At 39.0% G+C, this 19,887-nt stretch overlaps 1 long non-coding RNA gene across 1 annotated transcript in view; it reads right to left on the bottom strand.

The window, feature by feature from the left end:
- LOC129046182 (uncharacterized) overlaps positions 1-19,887 on the bottom strand; it is a 479,920-nt gene that overhangs the window by 73,091 nt on the left and 386,942 nt on the right. The window contains exons 5-10 of the long non-coding RNA XR_010407143.1: positions 17,208-17,397; positions 13,819-13,903; positions 10,716-10,799; positions 8,442-10,092; positions 8,173-8,329; positions 2,802-3,110 (exon numbers count right to left, since the gene is read on the bottom strand). This is a non-coding gene — a long non-coding RNA (uncharacterized LOC129046182). The remainder of the gene's footprint in view (positions 1-2,801; positions 3,111-8,172; positions 8,330-8,441; positions 10,093-10,715; positions 10,800-13,818; positions 13,904-17,207; positions 17,398-19,887) is intronic.

Genomic DNA, 19,887 nt, shown 5'->3' with positions numbered 1-19,887 from the left:
CTTTTTAAATTTTAGGTGTTTTTTTTTTTTCAATTATAGTTACTGTAACAGTTACTAAATATAAGTGTTCTGTTTTCTTCCATTCTGGGGACAGTGAGAGTTGGAGGACTACTATAATACACACTTTGGGATATTTTTGGCTTATCTTTTTTCTCTCAAATATTTTTATTACATCTTTATTTTCACTTTCTACTTTTTTTTTTTTTAAGATTTTATTTATTTCAGAGAGAGGGAGCATACCTGCTCGAGGGCATGAGCAGGGGGAGGAGCAGAGGGAGAGGGCGAAGCAGACTCCCCACTGAATGTAGAACCCTATGCACCGCTCAAACCCAGGACCCTGAGATCATGACCTGAGCCAAAGTCAGACATCTTTTTGTGGACATGTCTTTATGGCATGCTTTATATTGGCTGGGGATGCTAGTCTTCTCCTTGAAAGAGGATGTCAACTACCTCCATTTTGACCTCAGTCTGTACTTTCTTTTTTTTTTTAAGATTTTATTTTATTTATTTGAGAGAGAGAAAGAGTGCACAAGCAAGGGGGAGGGGCAGAGGGAGAGGGAGAAGCAGACTCCCTGCTGAGCAGAGAGCCCAATGGGGGGCTCGATTCCAGGACGCTGAGATCATGACCTGAGCTGAAGGCAGACGCTTAACCAACTGAGCCACCCAGGTGCCCCCTCAGTCTGTACTTTCTAATTAAGTTCTTCTTTCCAGCTTCTCTCTTAACTTAGGCAAAAGACCCTGAAGGCAAATCATCCCCAGATAGAAACCAAAACTAACCTCTCAAGAAATAGGGATTGCCCTGATGCCAGCCAGACCGTGCAGGACTGACCCCAAGACAATGTTGGATCTGACCTTTACTGCCCACCTGCACATACCCATCGACCTTTGTCCCACATTTTCCTTATATAAACCTAGAAGTATTTTTGGCGCTTGGAAGACAGTCTTTGAGATGTTAGTCCACTGTTTCCCCAGTGGTGGTCTCACTGAAATAAATTCCTCTCTTGTTTCACCACCCTTTTGGATTTCTCTGCCTTTGGATTTTGTCAGTGGTGAGTGGCCGAACCTGGTCTGTTTGGGAGCCCCGGAGGCGGGCACTCTTCACACCCCTGTGCCCTGGCTGCAGCCTCTTCTTTTAATAACACTGCAAGGAGGGCACCTGGGTGGCAGATGGTTAAGCGTCTGCCCTCGGCTCAGGTCATGATCCAGGGTGCTGGGATCGAGTCCCGCATCGGGCTCCTTGCTTAGCAGGGAGCCTGCTTCTCCCTCTGCCTGGCACTCCTGCTTGTACTCTCCCTCTCTCTCTCTCTCTCTCTCTCTGGCAAATAAATAAATGAAATCTTTAAATAAATAAATAAATAACACTGCAAGGAATTTGACCTCTATCCTTTTTGTTGCTCTTTTTATGTGAACCTAGTTTTCTTGAACTACAGTGAAAAGCTTGGTCTGGATAGCATTTCAAAACTCACAGCTGCATAAAATGCCCTTCGGTGACGTTTTCCCAAAGTGTCACAAAATACGGCAGCCTCCATGTTGACTTGGTTCACCTCCCCAAATTTGACCTAGACGTTCTCTCCCACTTTGTCTCCATTTTCCCTGTGGGACTCAATTTAAATTCGATTCCCATGAGTTTATCTTAGCGTGGGGCTTTGTCCTGGAAGGGGGCTTCCACCGGTTCGTTCCGAGAACTCAGAGGGCAGAAACGATGCAAGCCCCTCCCGACATTTCCAAAGACTCCTAGCTTTTATTCCCTATCAAGTGTGCAGAGGTTCTCTCAATTTCGGCTACTATTCTCAAACGGACCCTCTTAGCACTTCAGTGAGGATCCGATGGCTATTTGAGGATTTTTCTGGGCTGTAGCTGCCCCAGTGCTTCTTCTACCCAGATACTGACAACAGGCATGCCTCGTAGCTGTCATTGATTTGTCTCCATCTATTCAAATTTGGAAATTGATGACGGTCTGTATGTTCTCTGTGGATTTTTGATCTGCTAATCAAGTTTGTCTGTGGGTTTTGATAAGGAGAGGAATTTGAGGAGATTCAAAATTGATACTGCTGTTATTATCTTGTTATAACCCAAGAATCCTACATGAATCTTTTTAAGTAAGTTTATTGAGGTATAGCAATTTCTACAGTATCCCAGTCTATAATTTTCGACAAATGTATAAGGTTATGTAGCCACCACCACAGTGGAAACACAGAACAGATTCATCACTTCCAACAATCCCTTCACAAGTACACCCCTTTTTGTGTCCTCTTCCCCAGAACTCCAGCCCTTTGCAACCACTGAGCTGTTTTCTGCCCCTATGGTTTATTTAGCCTTCTGAGTCTGGATTCTTACACAGAGTATAAGGCAACTGAAACCCACCCCCCGTTTTTGTTGGTACTGAATCCTGTGTCTTAGAGGGTGGGGCTTTCTCAGAGATCCGGTCCCTTCTGTAGTGTTTTGAGACCTTAGTCTGCATCCAAAGCCATCTCCAACTCTTCCCCAGTAGTTAGGATGCCTTCCTTACACTCTGGCCCCAGGCGTAATAAAATTTCACCTGTGCGCCCATGGGGGGCGGGGCATGTTGGTACAGGTGTGCTGCCCTTCCCCCAGCAGCTTAAGGCTTTTTTCCCCCAGGGCAAAGGAGCCAAGTGGACTTCTGCTCGGAGGCTTTGTCTTCAGTGTTGCTGCTGAGTACCAGTGACTTCCAGAAAAGCCTGAAGGCAGGTGTGAATTTTCCTCAGGGGTTAACATCCCAGGGATACCATACACTCATGCTAGCCCACACTCTGCCGTTATCTATTTGAAAACCTTTTTACCTTCTTACAACAGGTGTGGAGGTCTTGTCTTCTTCCCACTGTCACAGTAGAAATGGTGCTCACATCCTCCTTGTCCTTGGCGGGGCACATCTTAAGATTTCAGGCTAGTTGGCTGCACTGCAACCTCAGCTCTTTCATGGGTTCAAGGAAAGTTATAATTTTGTACATTATCTGGCTTTTCTTGTGATTAGTTGGAGGCCATGCTCTTTCCAGCTTTCTCTACCTTAGGTGGAAGCCAGAGTTGGCAGTATGTTTTCAATACATCTCTTTTCTGCTTTATCAGCCAGAGTCAACTCCTTGGGGACATAGCTAAGAGTCATGATAAATGAAATGGAAAAATGTAAAAGATCATCAAAATGCACTGCAGTTGAATTTAAGTTCAGTTCAATCTGATGTGGTTGACATTAAAAATAACTTAGAAACTATTACACCCCTTACCCTATCCACATTTTGTGATGTTTCACAATTATCTAAGAATGTCTCACAAACTCTGACTTCTTGCAGATTTACTACCTATATGGGTCAATACAATCTGAGTAAATCAACTTCTCAGCAAGAACATCTTTTGTTTCCTTACAAAGAAAGAAGGAAACTACTACAGCAATTCGTAATTATAACACAGCACAACCAAATTCAACCTTACTAAAAACCTTTATTTTAACCTGATTGCCCTACTCTCTACAGTTTACTTGGCCATAAAATTACTTTATCAGAACAGAAATGGGTACAGCACAGTATCTGAGTACACAATTTATTTTGAAGTCTCAGAAAATTGATACTAGTCTCGCTTCTCACATTTCTGATTACATATTTTCTCTTTTCAAAGAGGGGACTTCTATTATTTGACACTTATCTATACCAGACTGCATGAAGAATTGGAACCAAGAACTGGGAGCTCTTCAGGAACCCAGACCTGTCTCTTGGCTCTGCCTCTCTATGCATTTAACTCCTTTTTCTCTGATACTAGCTCTGCTTGCTTCGCTATGCACGTGGTTAAACATGATCACGACTGAGCCTGCAAAGTGGCATTTCCCAGAATCAGGTGGATAACCAGACAGGAACTGAAATCAAGCTCAAAGTTTGTTCTTCTTGAGAGAGGATCTACTTGACTCAGTTTGGGTCAGCAGTTGACCTCTGGTCTACCATCTGTGGCCAAGGTGCCTAGGTCTTGGTTAATGGTGGTACCTTGCAGGGTGGGGGTGGTGGTGGTGTGCAGAGCAGATATACCAAGATGCTTCCTGTACTTTGTGTTGCCTTTGACCATGTTTCTTTGTATCCACTCCTGCATGGATGGCACTCTGACCTTGTAGGAGAACTGATTTGATGATATTAACTAGGTTCAATGGGCTTATTTGGTGTTAATTCTTTTTCCCTATGTAAACAAACAAACAAAAAAATGTGTTTCCATGGAAAACTATGCCTCATCTATAACACACCCTTCTCAGTTATCATGTCCTAGCTGTGTTGATTATCTTCGTTCATTGTTCATCTGTCAAATCTTTGTAAATTGTAGGCACTGGATAGTACTTTTAATTGACTTCCTCCACCCTGTGGAAAATCCAGTTTTGTCTCCATTTGCAATTTATTGCAACATTCCTTTATTCCATGTAAATGTGCGCTCCTTTGACTTTTCCATTGAATAGTTTAAACATTTTCCTAGTGACCTGAGTAAAATATCATCTCATAGGAGTTCAATATTTTATATCCATATGAATCATGATTTTGTCTTTTCCTGAAAATTATCCTGTCACCAATATCACTTTTCTTAGCTCTCTTTTTGCTGAGTCAGACTTACAGTAACTCCAGCATTCTTATTTATCAGAAGGTTCTTTATCTTAAAGAAGATACTACTTTGTGAGGACATGGGTCACAAATCAAGAAATCTTGAATATAATTAGAACTGAAAAAAAAAATCCAAATCCCCTTGTTGCTCCAATCTTTTATAGAAATTGTTGCTAGTGATTTATGCATTCAAAGGCCTTGCAACTTTCACTGATATGTTCTCAGTCCTTAAATGATTCATAACATGTGTTCAATAATGTTTGGTAAATTTAATTATGAATATAAACTTTAAAAGTAGTTTTCTACACATAACTTTAAAAAAAAGAATTGGTTAGTTAAGTCAAAATGTTCAAGCTTAATTTTTGTCATATTAAAATGATATGGGGGAGGGACAAGTAAAAACAAATACAGTGAGTTCAATGAAAAGTAGCTACATAAAGCAACATTAACTGAAAAATAAAAACCAAACTTTGAGAAAAGTCAGAACTACCTAATTCCCTAACACTTAAAGGGACAGGGGTTGGGGGGGGCAGGGAGTGGCAAAGCTTATTTCAAAAAACAAAAACAAAAACAAAACAAACCTTGCTGGTGTTTTCTCACCATTGAAGCAGAGCCGTGAAATTCAAATGGAAAGAATGATCTTGTATTTCTCCTATGAAGAAATGTGAGATAAAAAAGAGAGCAAGGCCCTTTTCTTGTCTGGGTATTTTTGTTAAGTTAAATAATGTCTTTTTGTCCATTCTCGGCTTCTGTAGAGACATTCCATTTTTTTTTTTTTTTCCCTAGTACTATTTTAAATTAAACCCAGAATTTTTTTTCCTCTCCTCTTGGAGAAATCTGTTTAGTTTCTCCCAAGAGAGATGAGCAGGCACTGGAAGTCTGGAAAGGGACCCAAGATGCGAAGCTGGCAGACTATTTGCCTGTCAGTGTAATTTAGTGCTTTGCTCTATCACAGAGATTATGGTTAACTTTACGATGTAAAAATTCCAGAAAAGTGATATATCAGTAAATCAGCAGAGACTTAACATTTTTTGAATATTTATAGTGCTATCACTTTAAACAAAATATTCTCTTTGATTCTAACATTGTCACTACATTAAGAAAGCATCTGTCCCACCTAACTGATTCTGTTAATAAAGAAGAGGAAGAAGAGCAGGAGAAAGACAAAAAGGAGTTAACAGTCTATTTGAAAATTTTTAAACTTCTAAACTGCTTTCAAAAATGACTTGTCTTAGCTGGTGCAACCACTCTGGAAAACAGTATGGAGGTTCCTCAAAAAGTTGAAAATAGAGCTACCATACAATCCAGCAATTGCACTACTGGGTATTTACCCCAAAGATACAAATGTAGGGATCCGAAGGGGTACATGCACCCCAATGTTTATAGCAGCAATGTCCACAATAGCCAAACTGTGGAAAGAGCCAAGATGTCCATCAACAGATGAATGGATAAAGAAGATGTGGTGTATATATATATATATATATATATACATACACAATGGAATATTATGCAGCCATCAAAAGGGATGAGATCTTGCCATTTGCAATGACATGGATGGAACTGGAGAGTGTTATGCTGAGCGAAATAGGTCAATCAGAGACAGACATGTATCATATGACCTCACTGATATGAGGAATTCTTAATCTCAGGAAACAAACTGAGGGTTGCTGGAGTGGGGGGTGGGGCGGGAGGGATGGGGTGGCTGGGTGATAGACATTGGGGAGGGTATGTGCTATGGTGAGCGCTGTGAATTGTGCAAGATTGTTGTTACAAATCAGTAAGAAAAAGACCTTATTAAAATAAACAAGCAAGTTAGAAGAAGAAAAAAAACCTAATAAATTGCCCACACACATGACAATTTTAATATTAGTAATTACAATCTCAATACTATTACCAAATTTTTTTATTTATTATAAAATATATTTTTAAAGAGTTTATTTATTTATTTGACACAGAGAGACACAGTGAGAGAGGGAACACAAGCAGGGGGAGTGGGAGAGGGAGAAGCAGGCTTCCTGCGGAGCAAGGAGCCCGATGTGGGACCGATCCCAGGACCCTGGGATCATGACCTGAGCCGAAGGCAGACGCTTAACGACTGAGCCACCCAGGCGCCCACTCAGCATTATTTAAAATAAGGCTCCAGTCAGCTTCTACTACTAAGCCATTGGAGTTGGCAGGCAAGTTTAAACCTATTTGCAACCACTGACTTAGATTATCAATAATTGATTATATACCACAGAGATCAGAAGCTAGAAGAACCAGTAAATCCAACACCTGACTGGGAAAGAATACGAGTTCTATTTCCTATGTTTTCACAGATTTTTATTGGTTTCACATTGCCTTTGGTTTAAGGTCCATTTGGTGTTCTAACAATTATTACTGATCCCACAGAGGCTCCTGCAGGGGTCTTGGAGGCGTATCCTAGGAAACTTGAAATAGCAAGAACTCAAGGGATGGTAAGTGGGTAAATCTGACAATGCCTGATCAGTCAACATCTATATTTAGCTTCTCAGCGTGGGAGACCACCTCCTCCAAAACCACTCAATTTCAAATTTAGTAGTTTCCTTCTTATGTATTTTTCTTTGAAACTGCAGTCAGACTCTGTCTGATGTTGGCAGATATTGCCACATTAAGTCAGCCTCATATTACCGTTCTGCTGCTAAATTCTCCCTGAATCACTGGGAGCCATAGCACACCGGCTTCTCTCTCATACCGTGAGAAACATGGTTATCTGTGTTGATTCACTGGCACCCCCTTTTGAATCCCTCTTTCTTTTTTTAAAAAAAGACTTATTTACTTGTATGAGAGAGAGAGAGAGCGCGCGCACGTGCACGAGCAGGGGGGAGGGGCAGAGGGAGAGGGAGAAGCAGACTCCCCGCTGAGCAAGGACCCCAATGTGGAGCTTGATGCCAGGCCCCCTGGATCATGACCTGAGCTGAAGGCAGATGCTTAATCCAACTGAGACACCCAGGCACACCCCCCTCTTTCTTCATAGTATTGCATAGCAACTCAACACACAATTATGCTTTTCATCCTCATTTTTCATTCCTAAATATCATGATTCCTACATCTCATACATGTGCATTTTGGCTCATGATGGCTTTCTTTTCCTGTTCATTTTCATGCTCATTTTCCACTCTGCCATTCCCCAACAATTACAGCGAGGTGTTAATCTGTGGGTCAATCATAAGCTGAGGGTAGTGACAGGTATCATCCAAGCTGGATGGTGCCAGTGACTTCAATTATGTATTTTATTGCATAAGACATATGTCACTAGCCTCCTCCCTACAAAATAATTCTGTCATTGGTGTTTCCCTGGAGATTAGTCTCAAGTCCCCTTCTTTTTTTTCTTTTCAATTTTGTAACGTGAGGGGCATCTGGGTGGCTCAGTCACTTAAGCCTCTGCCTTCAGCTCGGGTCATGATCTCATGGTCCTGGGATCGAGCCCCGTAATGGGCTCCCTGCTCAGTGGAGAGTCTGTTTCTTCCTCTGCCTCTTCCCCACCCCCAACCCCATGCTCATTCTCTCTCTCTCTCTCAAATAAATAAATAAAAAATTTGTAACATGAGTATTCAAATCCCCTTCTTACCGCAGCAGTCCTTGAAACCCTAGCACTTTCCTTCTTCCTTTCCATTTTTTTTGTCTTCTGTTCCCTTCCTTCTTCAAAGATTTGTAAATATGTGGAATGTGCTAGAACTGGTACATAGAAGAGACGATAAAGTACTGACTTTCAGGGCTTCTTAGTTCTGTGGAGGAAACAGATACCCAAAAAGTAATTCAACTGAAGCACTATGATAAGCATTATTATAGTAAAACCTTTAAAATGCTCTGTGGAGGCCGAGCAGAAAGAATGCTTACACAAAACCTGGATACATCAGAGAAAACCTTGGTTTCTTCATCTATAATATAATATTAAATTTCTAAAACATCATTTTAGACTCAGGCGTATTTTGTGTGTCTTTCTTCTTAATTCACCTCCAGTCTTCTTTCTCTTTCTCTCTGTATTAACCGTGTCTTTTATTGTCCACATTCTGATGTTTTGATGTCTGGAGCCTCGCTGACCCTGGAGGGACTGCCCCTTCCAAAGGTAGCCAATTCCTAGAGATAAAAAACAATTCAACTGGGTGCCTGGGTGGCTCACTCAGTTAAACATTTGCCTTTGGCTCAGGCCATGATCCCAGGGTCCTGGGATCGAGCCCTGCATCGGGCTCCTTGCTTAGCAGGGAGCCTGTTTCTCCCTCTGCCTGCAGCTCCCCCTTGCTTATGCTCTCTGTCAAATAGATGAATAAAATCTTTTAAAAAAAAAATTTCACCCAAGTGTGCACTTTGCAAATACAAATCAACCCATCCAGAGCCCAACCACCTGCTCTATCAGGCTGTCACACTCTGGGCCACTACTTACCTACCCAAGTCACCCCAGGCTAGGTGCCAGACAATGAAGGACAGCCCTTCCACACTGAAATTATTCAAACTAGCCACTCCTAAACCTGCCTTTCCTGCCGTGCACATCCTCCTGAAGAAACCACAATAAAGGCTCTTGCCCAGTGTTCCCTCTCCTTCCATCTCCTACCTGATGGCGGTACTTCTGTTTGTGGAGCCCCCATGGCCTAGTGTGTTCTTACCTCTTGGGAACTGAGAACAACAAACTGGGACAGCAATTTTCTAATCTATTGGTCCTACTATATCTCAAGTTTTCTACTAAATACATTATATTTTAGGGCGCCTGGGTGGCTCAGTCGGTTAAGCGACTGCCTTCGGCTCAGGTCATGATCCTGGAGTCCCGGGATCGAGTCCCGCATCGGGCTCCCTGCTCAGCGGGGAGTCTGCTTCTCCCTCTCCCGCTCCCCCCTCTTGTGCTCTCTCACTCTCTCTCTCTCAAATAAATAAATAAAATCTTAAAAATAAATAAATAAATAAATAAATAAATAAATAAATAAATAAATAAATAAATACATTATATTTTAAAACACTTTCTCTGTCCCATTCTCCATACCCCTCCTACTTCCTGTCCTCTCCACTTCACTTTTGTTAGTATAGACTGATCTAAAAAAAAAAAAAAAAAAGCATGTTATCAAAAAAATGGCTCTCTTCACACACAAACATGTAATTCTTGTCAACTACTTCCCTTAGAAGAGTATTCTATTCTTTATACTGTTCATTAGAATAATAGAGAAGAAATCATCTCTTTTGCCAAAAACAAGTAAAAAATACTATATATGCTGATAGATGTTTAAACTTGTTTAATTTTAAAAGAGAAATTATATTTGAGCAGCTACTGTTTTAAAACTGAAAACCATAAATGAATCGAAGATCTTAGTCTGTGAAGTTAACTAGATGCACATGAGTGTGAGTGCATGAACACACACACACACACACACACAAAGTAAAGGTGAGTCATAGGTGGATATTACAATTGAGTAAATGTGTTCAATCCCTTTAAATGAAGCAGATACAAAGATGAACTCCTGACTTCCTCCATGGTAGAATTCTCGGTCTGGAAAATCACTGTCTGTTAAGGAAAGAAGAAAATTGAAAACACTCATTCAGCTTCTCTTCTAAGATATTAGCTAAACACACCAAGTGTTTTATGCACAGATAGCTATAAATTGAGATTAAAAAAAAGAAGAAGAAACAAAACACAACAAAACAAAAAACCCACAAAGTAAGAGAACTAAAAGAAGCAGGAAAAAAACTGCCTTCTGCATTACATGCAAAGATCCCCTCTGGATATCCCTGCCTGCTAGTACTGAGAAACAAATACAGTCTAGCAATTCTGGAAAGAACCTATTAAGCCCAGAGAGTGTCTCACTACCCATTGGCATCAAAAGTTCAAGAGCCCTCAAGCCCCTCTAACAGTTCCTTAAAAAGAGCAATGAACTGAGAAAGCTCGACTGGGGCCAAGGATTCCATGGAGGAGAAGGGACCAAAGGCAGACTTGCCCACCCAGTGCCACAGCTCATTAAGGGGTTTTATATTCAGGTGAAGTTAACAGAAAAATACCACCACTCTTCTCATGCGAAATGAAAAGAATGTGAGTGATCAAGCATCATTAAAATAAAAAGAAGCTAAAAATAGGTCTCCACAACCAAACAGCCACTTGCGACCTGAAACGTACATTTGGTCATGTCTTACCGTGTAAAGCACATCAGGCAAAGAGAATTCATTATTGTGAAGTGCCAGTTTTCCGCTTCATCACCAGTCAGGCTGAGCCCTAGCCTGGATCGACAAGTACAAATGAGTTTGATGAGATTCAGTTATTTTTAAAAAAGGAGCCTGAAAAAGAAGGAAGAGGGGCTGGCTTGTAGGCCTTACCCACGGTTTAGCTTTATTAGCCGTGTGGCTTTAGGTGAATAATTTAGTCTCCATGCCTGTTACTTCACATATAAATGAGATTAAAAACTATTTCACTGCCTTCTTCACTGTATAGAAAAGTATGTTGTAAACTGGCTGGTTCTATAGAATTGACAGCTTTCTTATTTTATATAATTTATGAAAATATAATCAGATTATTTGGATTTACAGGAGAAATACATTACACCAAATATAACTAAATATATCAAGTTTCATATTTCTGTTCAGATAGCTATCACAAGGTTAGGTGAACAAGTATTTCTTTAGTTATTACCTAATGATCTAGTTTCATTTTAGCATCTAATGATCTAGTTTCATTCTAGCATATCACAGAAGCACACAGTCACTTACCTACTACAGCCCCTTTAGTAATACCTAAAGGATATCTTTTCTTTTACTGTTCTCTTTTAGCACTCACAGGATGTCCACACCTGATATCCTTCAGCCATCCAATAGGGGAAACCCATTAGCAGAGACTCATTAAAGTCAGCCAGCAGATGTAAGTAGACCACTCTGGATGTGTTTTCTCTAACCAGATGTCCACTCAAGCTAACCTGCCAAACCAAACTGTAGGTCTTGAATTATCATGATCCTTTGGAACAATAAGAGAATTTAAACTTCATTACTGATAAAATAATTTTTTAATATTTTTTTATTTATTTATTTGACAGAGAGAGACACAGCGAGAGCAGGAACACAAGCGGGGGAGTGGGAGAGAGAGAAGCAGGCTTCCCGTGGAGCAGGGAGCCCGATGCAGGGCTCAATCCCAGGACCCTGGGATCATGACCTGAGCCGAAGGCAGACACTTAATGACTAAGCCACCCAGGCGCCCCCTGATAAAGTATTTTAAAACTAATTTTTATCATCATTAATCTTCCCCAAATGATAAATGAATAAACAAATGTTCTATCTAATTCAGGATACATTTTAGGACCACATATTTCAACTGATTGTTGTGGAGCAACAATCCAGCAGACTCTAAGCCTCGTGTAGGTGATGGCCTGGTGAGACCAAAGAAAAGACCCCCAGACAGCAATCGAGCCATAGGTTAATTGGGGGAACTTATATACAGGAACTCCAGGAGCAACTGACTAGACAAGGCATCCCCTGCTGGGGTCTACTTGCAGTAAATTTTAATATCATAGCAACTTAACCTAGTAACTCTCAGTGGCCCATCCCCCACCTCGCATGACCAGCATTTCCAAGGAGAGTAAAGCCTGCCACCTGGACACTCTTTGTTAGAAGAGAGATGCTCTGGGTTGGCCACCTAGGGAGCCCTGACCTTGAACACTGAACATGTTCTTCTGTACATTATGCTTGATGGGAATATAGAGGGAGGACAGGGTTTTTACATTTTCAAGATAGTGATTAACAGGGGCATTCAAGATATGCTTGCACAAACTCACTTTCCAGCATATACCATAGAGTTGTTACTTCTCTGAAGTCATTGCCCCCCTAACTTTTCATTGTGGATTTCAGATAGAAAAGTTGAAAGGATAGTACAGTGGTCACCAATGTACACACCACTTAGATTCAAACTTTGCTTTTATTTTGCCCAGTTTATCATGTATATATTATGTACCACATTTTTTTTAATAAACTATTTGAAAGTAAACTTCAGACACCATGATATTTTATCCCTAAATACTCCAGCCATGCATCTCCTAAAAAAGTTACTTTTCCTACTCAGCTGCAATTTCATTATCATTTAAGAAAACTAACATTTTGGGCACCTGGGTGGCTCAGTTGGTTAAGCGACTGCCTTCGGCTCAGGTCATGATCCTGGAGTCCCGGGATCGAGTCCTGCATCGGGCTCCCTGCTCGGCGGGGAGTCTGCTTCTCCCTCTGACCCTCCTCCCTCTCATGCTCTCTGTCTCTCATTCTCTCTGTCTCAAATAAATAAATAAAATCTTTAAAAAAAAAGAGAGAAAATTCTCAAAAAAAAAAAGAAAACTAACATTTTTCCTAATATTTCCTAATATTCTATATCAAATTTCCTCAAACATAAAATGCCTTTTATATATTTTTTGCCTTCCTAATTTTGCATAGAATTATACCTTTTATATTAAAAAAAAAAAGAAAAAAATCCAAGGATTTTTTTACATATCCTTGGGTTTACATATTGCATTTGGTTGCTATGTTTTTTATTTTCTTTTACTTTAGAATGGCCGCCCCCTCCTTACTTTTTTTTAATGACATTGACTTCTTGAAGAGTTCAGGCCAGAGGTTATTGTAAACTGGAGGTAAAAGATTTATTTAGATTCAGGTAATTTTGGTGCATATTAGGACAGGTTATTCCACTCTAAGTAATTTAAGGTTGATCCTTTGGTTAAGGTGGTAACCTCCTGATAGATGTACTATAAAGGCACATTTTCTCCTTTGTATGATGTAAATATTCTACCTTGTAACAACCTTTCCATACTACTTTAGGCAGACTCCAATAATGCCTTGCCTCAGCCAATTATTTCATGGAGGATTGCAAAACGTTGATTTCTAATTCTATTCCTTCTTCTGTATTTTTTAGCTGTCTTTTTTTGTAAAAAAAAAAAAAAAAAAAAAGCTTTCTATTATCATTTTGAACAGAGATATCTTTCCTCCCCAAAAGACAAAGTAAATGATTAATTCCTTCCCTTTAATTAGCAATTTAGTGGAAGATTTACCTCCAACGGTGGCAAATAAGTTTTATTCTTTTGATTAGTGACTATTGGGTTCATAGATTTTAATTTGTTCAGTGCTTTACAATCAATTAGAGTCATTATTCTTTTTGATAATCAAATTATCACAAATTTGGCTAGTGGGAATCCCAGCAAATTCAGTCTTTGAGTGTTTTCTTGTTTTCTGAAATGAGACATCCTAGGTTCATCTGCTCCAGACTGACAATTACCTTTTTCTCCAAGGAGCCCTGGTTCCTTCTGGTGGGGAAACTAGGTATGGTCCTCACTACTGGAGTGTCATTCCTTCATGGGCCACTTCAGTGAGCAGACGTAGGAAACATACATTAAAAATTATAAATTTGTATTGAAATTTCTAATCTCTTTTATTTTCTTCCAAATATTCTGTTCTGAAAATTTTGGATCCTAATAACATTATCATGTTTACTTTTTTATCCTAAAATATTTATAAAACAGTTTCAAATTAGCTAGACAAATAAAACTAATAGCAATGAAACTAGTGAGTTCAGTTTTTCTCCCAGAGTGAAAGGTAACTCAGAATTATTTTTTCCTCTGTGATTATGTTATCAGATTTATAGTTTTATTTTAGTTTATTTTCAGTTATGTGTTTTGCTTCCTCTTTGAATTTATTCAAGTTTTGAATATATAAAACATGTCTTGTTTTTCTCCCTCCTTATTTATCCATATACATTGTACCGAACCTTGATTCTTTTCCCTTAAAAATGTGTTCTAGAGGGGTACCTCAGTGGCTCAGTTGGTTAAGCATCTAACTCTTGGTTTCATCTCAGTTCATGATCTCAGGGTCATGAGATCAAGCCCCACATCAGGCTCCACACTCAGAGAGATTCTCTCTCTCCTCTCCTTCTTCCCATTCCCTTTCTCTTTTCTCTCTCTCTCTCAAATAAATAAATAAATCTTAAAAAAATGTGTTCTAGAGATCACTCAAACCACTTCATAGGAATATTTTATTCTTTTTTTTATGACTTTGAGAACGCCATTCTGTGAATAATCCATACTTTATTCAACCAGTGATTAACACTGGATTTATTTCTAGTCTTTTGCTCCTAAAAAGAATGCCTGTGATATATATAACGCATATTTGTGGTGGTGTATTTTCAGGGTGAGCGACAGTAACTTTAAGCAAAGTCAAAAGACAACTGACAACTTGGGGGATAACAACTGCACTGTGCATTACACATATAATTTTAACCTTTGATATATAAAATAGAGCTCTTAAAAGCTGAAAATTAAAAGTAACTCCCCCCTCCAAAATTGATGAAAAGTGGACAAAAATATGAATAAGCAATTCATAAGGAAAGAAAGACAAATGAACTTAAACATATTTTACAATGTTCAGTTTCCCTTTTGATAAAAGAAAGAAGATTAAAATGTGTAAGTTTGACAATATACTCTTTGGAGCAACTGTGAAAAAAAGACTCTCATGCCTTGACAGTAAGAATGCAAAGGTATACAACCCCTGTAAAAGGGAATTTGGGAAATTTTTAATCATTCTGAACCAATGTGTGTTAGGTATCCCTCATGTAAACAGCATCAAATTGAGCTTTGTTTGGGGAGCTGTCTAAAAGCCCTTGTTATTTTATTAAGCAAATTAAGTTCACTTTCATTTATTCACAGACTTCATGCATTTAGCTTCATTTCTATTCTGTTATTTTATTTTGAATATTTTGAGTGTATTATATTTGTTGTGTTTTTCACTATCGGTTCTTTTTCTTTGTGTTTTAAGACTTGCTTTACTTGGTATTTTAAAACATATATACGTTTGTTTAAATGACTTTTACTAATCACTTCATATAATGCCCCTAACTCACCTTTTTTATTACTTAGTCTGATACTACTCCATTTGTTAGCATTAAATGGTATCTTTATTCTCTTACACTACCCATGCAGCATTCATTGAGTTTCTTATACTTTCCCTTTGCCTCTTTCCCTTCTTCTCCCAGTTTTAAGTTGTGTTATTTCCTTTCTTCAAGAGCATATGACATTTAGTCCACCCTCAGAACCACTTTTGTTTTAGGCTTATATTTATGGTAGAACATATTTGATACCCCACAGTTCTCATGTCCATTTCCCCAATAATCATTTGGTTGAATCAAGCTCATTCTACAGTTAATTCCTTAGGGAAGGCTTATGATTAGAATATTCTTGTCAACTTTAAACCAATTTTTCTATAGCCTTGATACTATAAGATGAATTTGCCTGGACATAAAATCCCCGGCTCTTTATTTTCTTTCCTGGATTTAAAATGTTGCTCTTTTATGTTTACTTTGTATGTTCCTTTTGAAAAGTCTTATGCCAAATGGATTATTTCCTTTGTAGATTATTTGGATTTTTATTGTTTGTTTTTGGTTTGGATGCACAGAGAAATTTATTTAAGTTTACTTATCTTTTGATTTTACTAGACTACATCTCAGAATGGACCAATAGGTCTTATCTATCTGAATACATCTATTCAGATCTTATTTCATTTCTTTAATTGTATTGAGAGATTTTCTTTAAATATCCTTTTAAATATTTGTTCTGTCATCATTGTTCTATTCTTTGGCCACTCCAGTTATATACACATTGGATCTTCTTTGCCTATTTTCTCGATTAGTAACTTTTTATTTGATCCCTGTTATCTTTTCTCTTATGTTACACTTAAGCCCTTTTTACTGGACTCTTATCTCCTTGATTGCATTGCTATTTTCTGTGCCACTTATTGTAATTTAATCATATGCTATTCTCCCCTGGTCATTTAATCAATACATTAATAATTAATTTAATATAGTTTGGTTTATATTCTAATATATTTTTATCTTTTTTCATGTTTTTCTTCAGTTTGACTATTTCCCTGTTTATGTCTTCCTGTTTTTTCATTTCTATTTTGATTTATCTAATTACATTTAATTTACAGTGTTGCATTATAGGTTTTTTTTTTTCATACCTTCTTTTGGTTGTTGTTACTCCTAGTGTTTTGTTCTCATGTTGTGTTTTCTTCTTATATAAATTCCACATGGATATTAAATTCTCTTTATTTAAATTCATAATTAGTCTTTATTGGAATAGTAGGCATTCCAAAGGGAGAGGTTTGTATGACTTATTTGGTTTCTTAGTTTAAGAGCATCTTCTTCTGTTGCTATAGTAAAGTACAATTTCTTCAATTAAAAATAGCATCTTTTTTGTTGATTTATTTCTGCATTCTTCTTGGTGTCTTGTTTTACTATGGATTTTACCTACCATTGCCTCCTCTTTCCCTTTACTGCCATCTCTTCAAGAGGTACCTCCTCTTTCCAAGTTGGCGCCCTTTTCTACAGAAGTGTTATTTTTTAGTACCATTCAGTCTGATCAATAATTTCAAAACTTTTCTGTTGCACACCCTAGGAACCAGTACTCAATTCTACCAGATTGCAGAATTGTTCTTGAAGTTTTTCAGACTCAGGGTCTGACCCTTTCCTTCTACGAATGGACTCTGATTGGCGTTATCTGTGTGCTTTAGTAGAACCTCACTGAACTCTCCTATCTTCAACACAGTTGCTACCTTTTTGCCAAATGGGCTCCAGAGATCACTCCGCTGGTTTAGACCATTCAGTTTTCTTCTTACCTGGGAATTTAATTTCCCAGTATTCTCTTCTCTCAGTTCCGGTGTAGTCATGGGGTATGGCTTATTGAAAGATTGGAGAGATTATAAGTTAGACTTCTGCTGTTATACTAAGGATTCCATACTCCCGAGTCTCTTTTAACGTAGCTCAAACTCTCTTCCTTTTTTTTTTTTTTTTTGAATCAGCGTTCACCTGTTGAAGAAACCAGAGCAGCTATCATGAAGAATGCAAATACTTTATGGAATGATCTGATTATTTTTATTGTTTTGTTTGGCTTCTTTCTGAACCACAAGAAAATTCCTCAGGGCCTTTCATCTCACTGTATGAATAGCTTCACACCTTCTCTCTTATCCCCTCCCAGTAGCAAAAAACAATTCCTTCACTTCTTTATATAGAGCAGCTTAACTATTTTTGGGTTGTTGTCCAATTTATAGCTATGTCCTGGGATTTCAACTTTTGCATGAAAGGGTTTATTTATAAATATATTATAAATCTTGAGAGGAGTCAGTTCTCTTCATGAGATAATTTTGGTAGCAGCTTCTTTTTTATTTATTTTTTTAAAAAAGATTTTATTTATTTATTCATGAGAGACAGAGAGAGAGGCAGAGGGAGAAGCAGGCTCCCAAGGAGCAGGGAGCCTGATGCGGGACCCAATCCCAGGACCCTGGGATCATGACCTGAGCCGAAGGCAGACGCCCAACTATCTGAGCCACCCAGGCGCCCGGTAGCAGCTTCTTAATAATAATAATAGCTAACATTTATAGTTATGTTTTGTCATTGTCATTGGTGGTGGTGGTGGTGGTGGTAGTAACTATTGTTAGTGCCAAGCCTATCCAAGTGCTTTATAAATATATTCCTAACACCTCTATCAAACAGGTTATATTATATCATTTAATAATTTAAAAAAATGAAGCACAGAAAAGTTAAGTGATTTGTGCAAAGTTATGGAGGAAGTTAAATGGGAGGAATGGGGCAAGATTTAATTTTAGGCACTGTGGTTTTCCAGTTCTTCCCAACTTAGCCACTGGCATGTACTCCCACTTCACAACGTTCTCTTTGTTACACAAGGATTACAAATCACTTTTTAGGATATGTATGTGTACTGAGAAGAGAAGGATATAACAGACATATACCAATCTGATTTAAGCAAGCAAACTGTCAGGATCACATGTATATTAGTATAAGTTTAGAAAATCATCTTTAGGGGCACCTGGGTGGCTCAGATGGTTAAGCATTTGCCTTCGGCTCAGGTCATGATCCCAGGGTCCTGGGATCAAGCCCTACATCAGGCTCCCTGCTCAGTGGGGAGTCTGCTCCTCCCTCTCCCTCTGCCTCTCCACCAGCTTGTGTGCTCTCTCTCTCAAGTGAATAAATAAAATCTTTAAAAAACTTATCTTTAATGATTTGGGTACAAAGGTATTATAAGATGGCTAATATTCGGGGCGCCTGGGTGGCTCAGTCGGTTAAGCGTCTGCCTTCGGCTCAGGTCATGATCCCAGAGTCCTGGGATCGAGCCCCACATCGGGCTCCTGGCTCAGCGAGGAGCCTGCTTCTCCCTCTCCCTCTGCCTCTCTCCCTGCTCATGCTCTCTCTCTGTCTCTGTATCTCTGTGTCTCAAATGAATAAATAAAATCTTTAAAAAAAAAAAAGATGGCTAATATTCTTTAAGCAGAGATACAAATTAAAAAATTAAAAATGACGATAATAAAAGTCTAAGCCAGGGAAAAAGAACAGACAGAATAAAACTTTAAAGAACTAAATAAGATAAAATATAAAGATATTTAGCAATCAGAGAAGCCTGTGGACCCAGGCAGTCTGTGAGAGTGCAGATGGTTTTGTGAGGCCCATGTGACATTTTCCAGTGTCTCATTGGGAGCTATATTAGAGTGAGAAGGTTAGAGCTGAGAAGGACTCTGCTTGGCGTTCTAGTTTTGAATAAGGAAAGGGTTAAGGTATAGACGGGGAGAGGTAGGGGGCCCCTGCTGGGCTCTTAAACTATTCCTAGCAGGCAGAAGTGCTAAGCCAGAGTGAACAAGAGATAAGGAAACAGATCACCTGGCCTCAGGTGGTCGGGAGTATTTTTCTTTGGCAGCTACAGTGTATCATAGGAAATGGCTAACCCTCAAAGAAGTAAGTCATTAAGGGTGCTACCGGTAGTCCGTGCTCAAACCAAGACGGCACAAGAAACTCAAGTCCACAAGTTTCCTAGTCAATTCTCAATAGAAGTGCCACTAAAAGCCCTCAGTGGCAACCCATTCAGGACCAGTCTCACTCTAGAGAGCTTTTGCTGTCTCCAGGCTTCATAAAACTCTATCGCTTACTCACGCTCCTTTGTCTGCGAGATTCATTCTTCGACTCCGTGAGACAAGAACCCTGCGTTTCCCTAACAGTTTCGCCCAGTTTGACCAGGCAAATTACTTAAATTCTCTGTGCCTGAGTTCCCTAATCTGTAAACCAGTCAAATAACAGGATTTGCCTGAGATAGAGGAACTGAGAGTTAGTGCATACAGAACACTCAGAAGCATAACTGGTCCTAATAAACAATCAGTGATGGCTACTATCATTTTTGGAGTCCATTCAGTTTATCAGGATGCCGACTCAATGTCAAACTCACTTTCATCTTTGGTTTCATGGTCCAGGCATCCACATCCCCTCAAATCCTGCTGTGCCCTGCTAAGGAAA

The sequence above is a fragment of the Mirounga angustirostris genome, unplaced genomic scaffold, assembly GCF_029215605.1.
Source record: "Mirounga angustirostris isolate CCGP_5_RB_7025 unplaced genomic scaffold, mMirAng1.0.hap1 SCAF_14, whole genome shotgun sequence".
Lineage (NCBI taxonomy): Eukaryota > Metazoa > Chordata > Mammalia > Carnivora > Phocidae > Mirounga > Mirounga angustirostris.
This window is presented reverse-complemented; position numbering and strand designations above follow the sequence as displayed.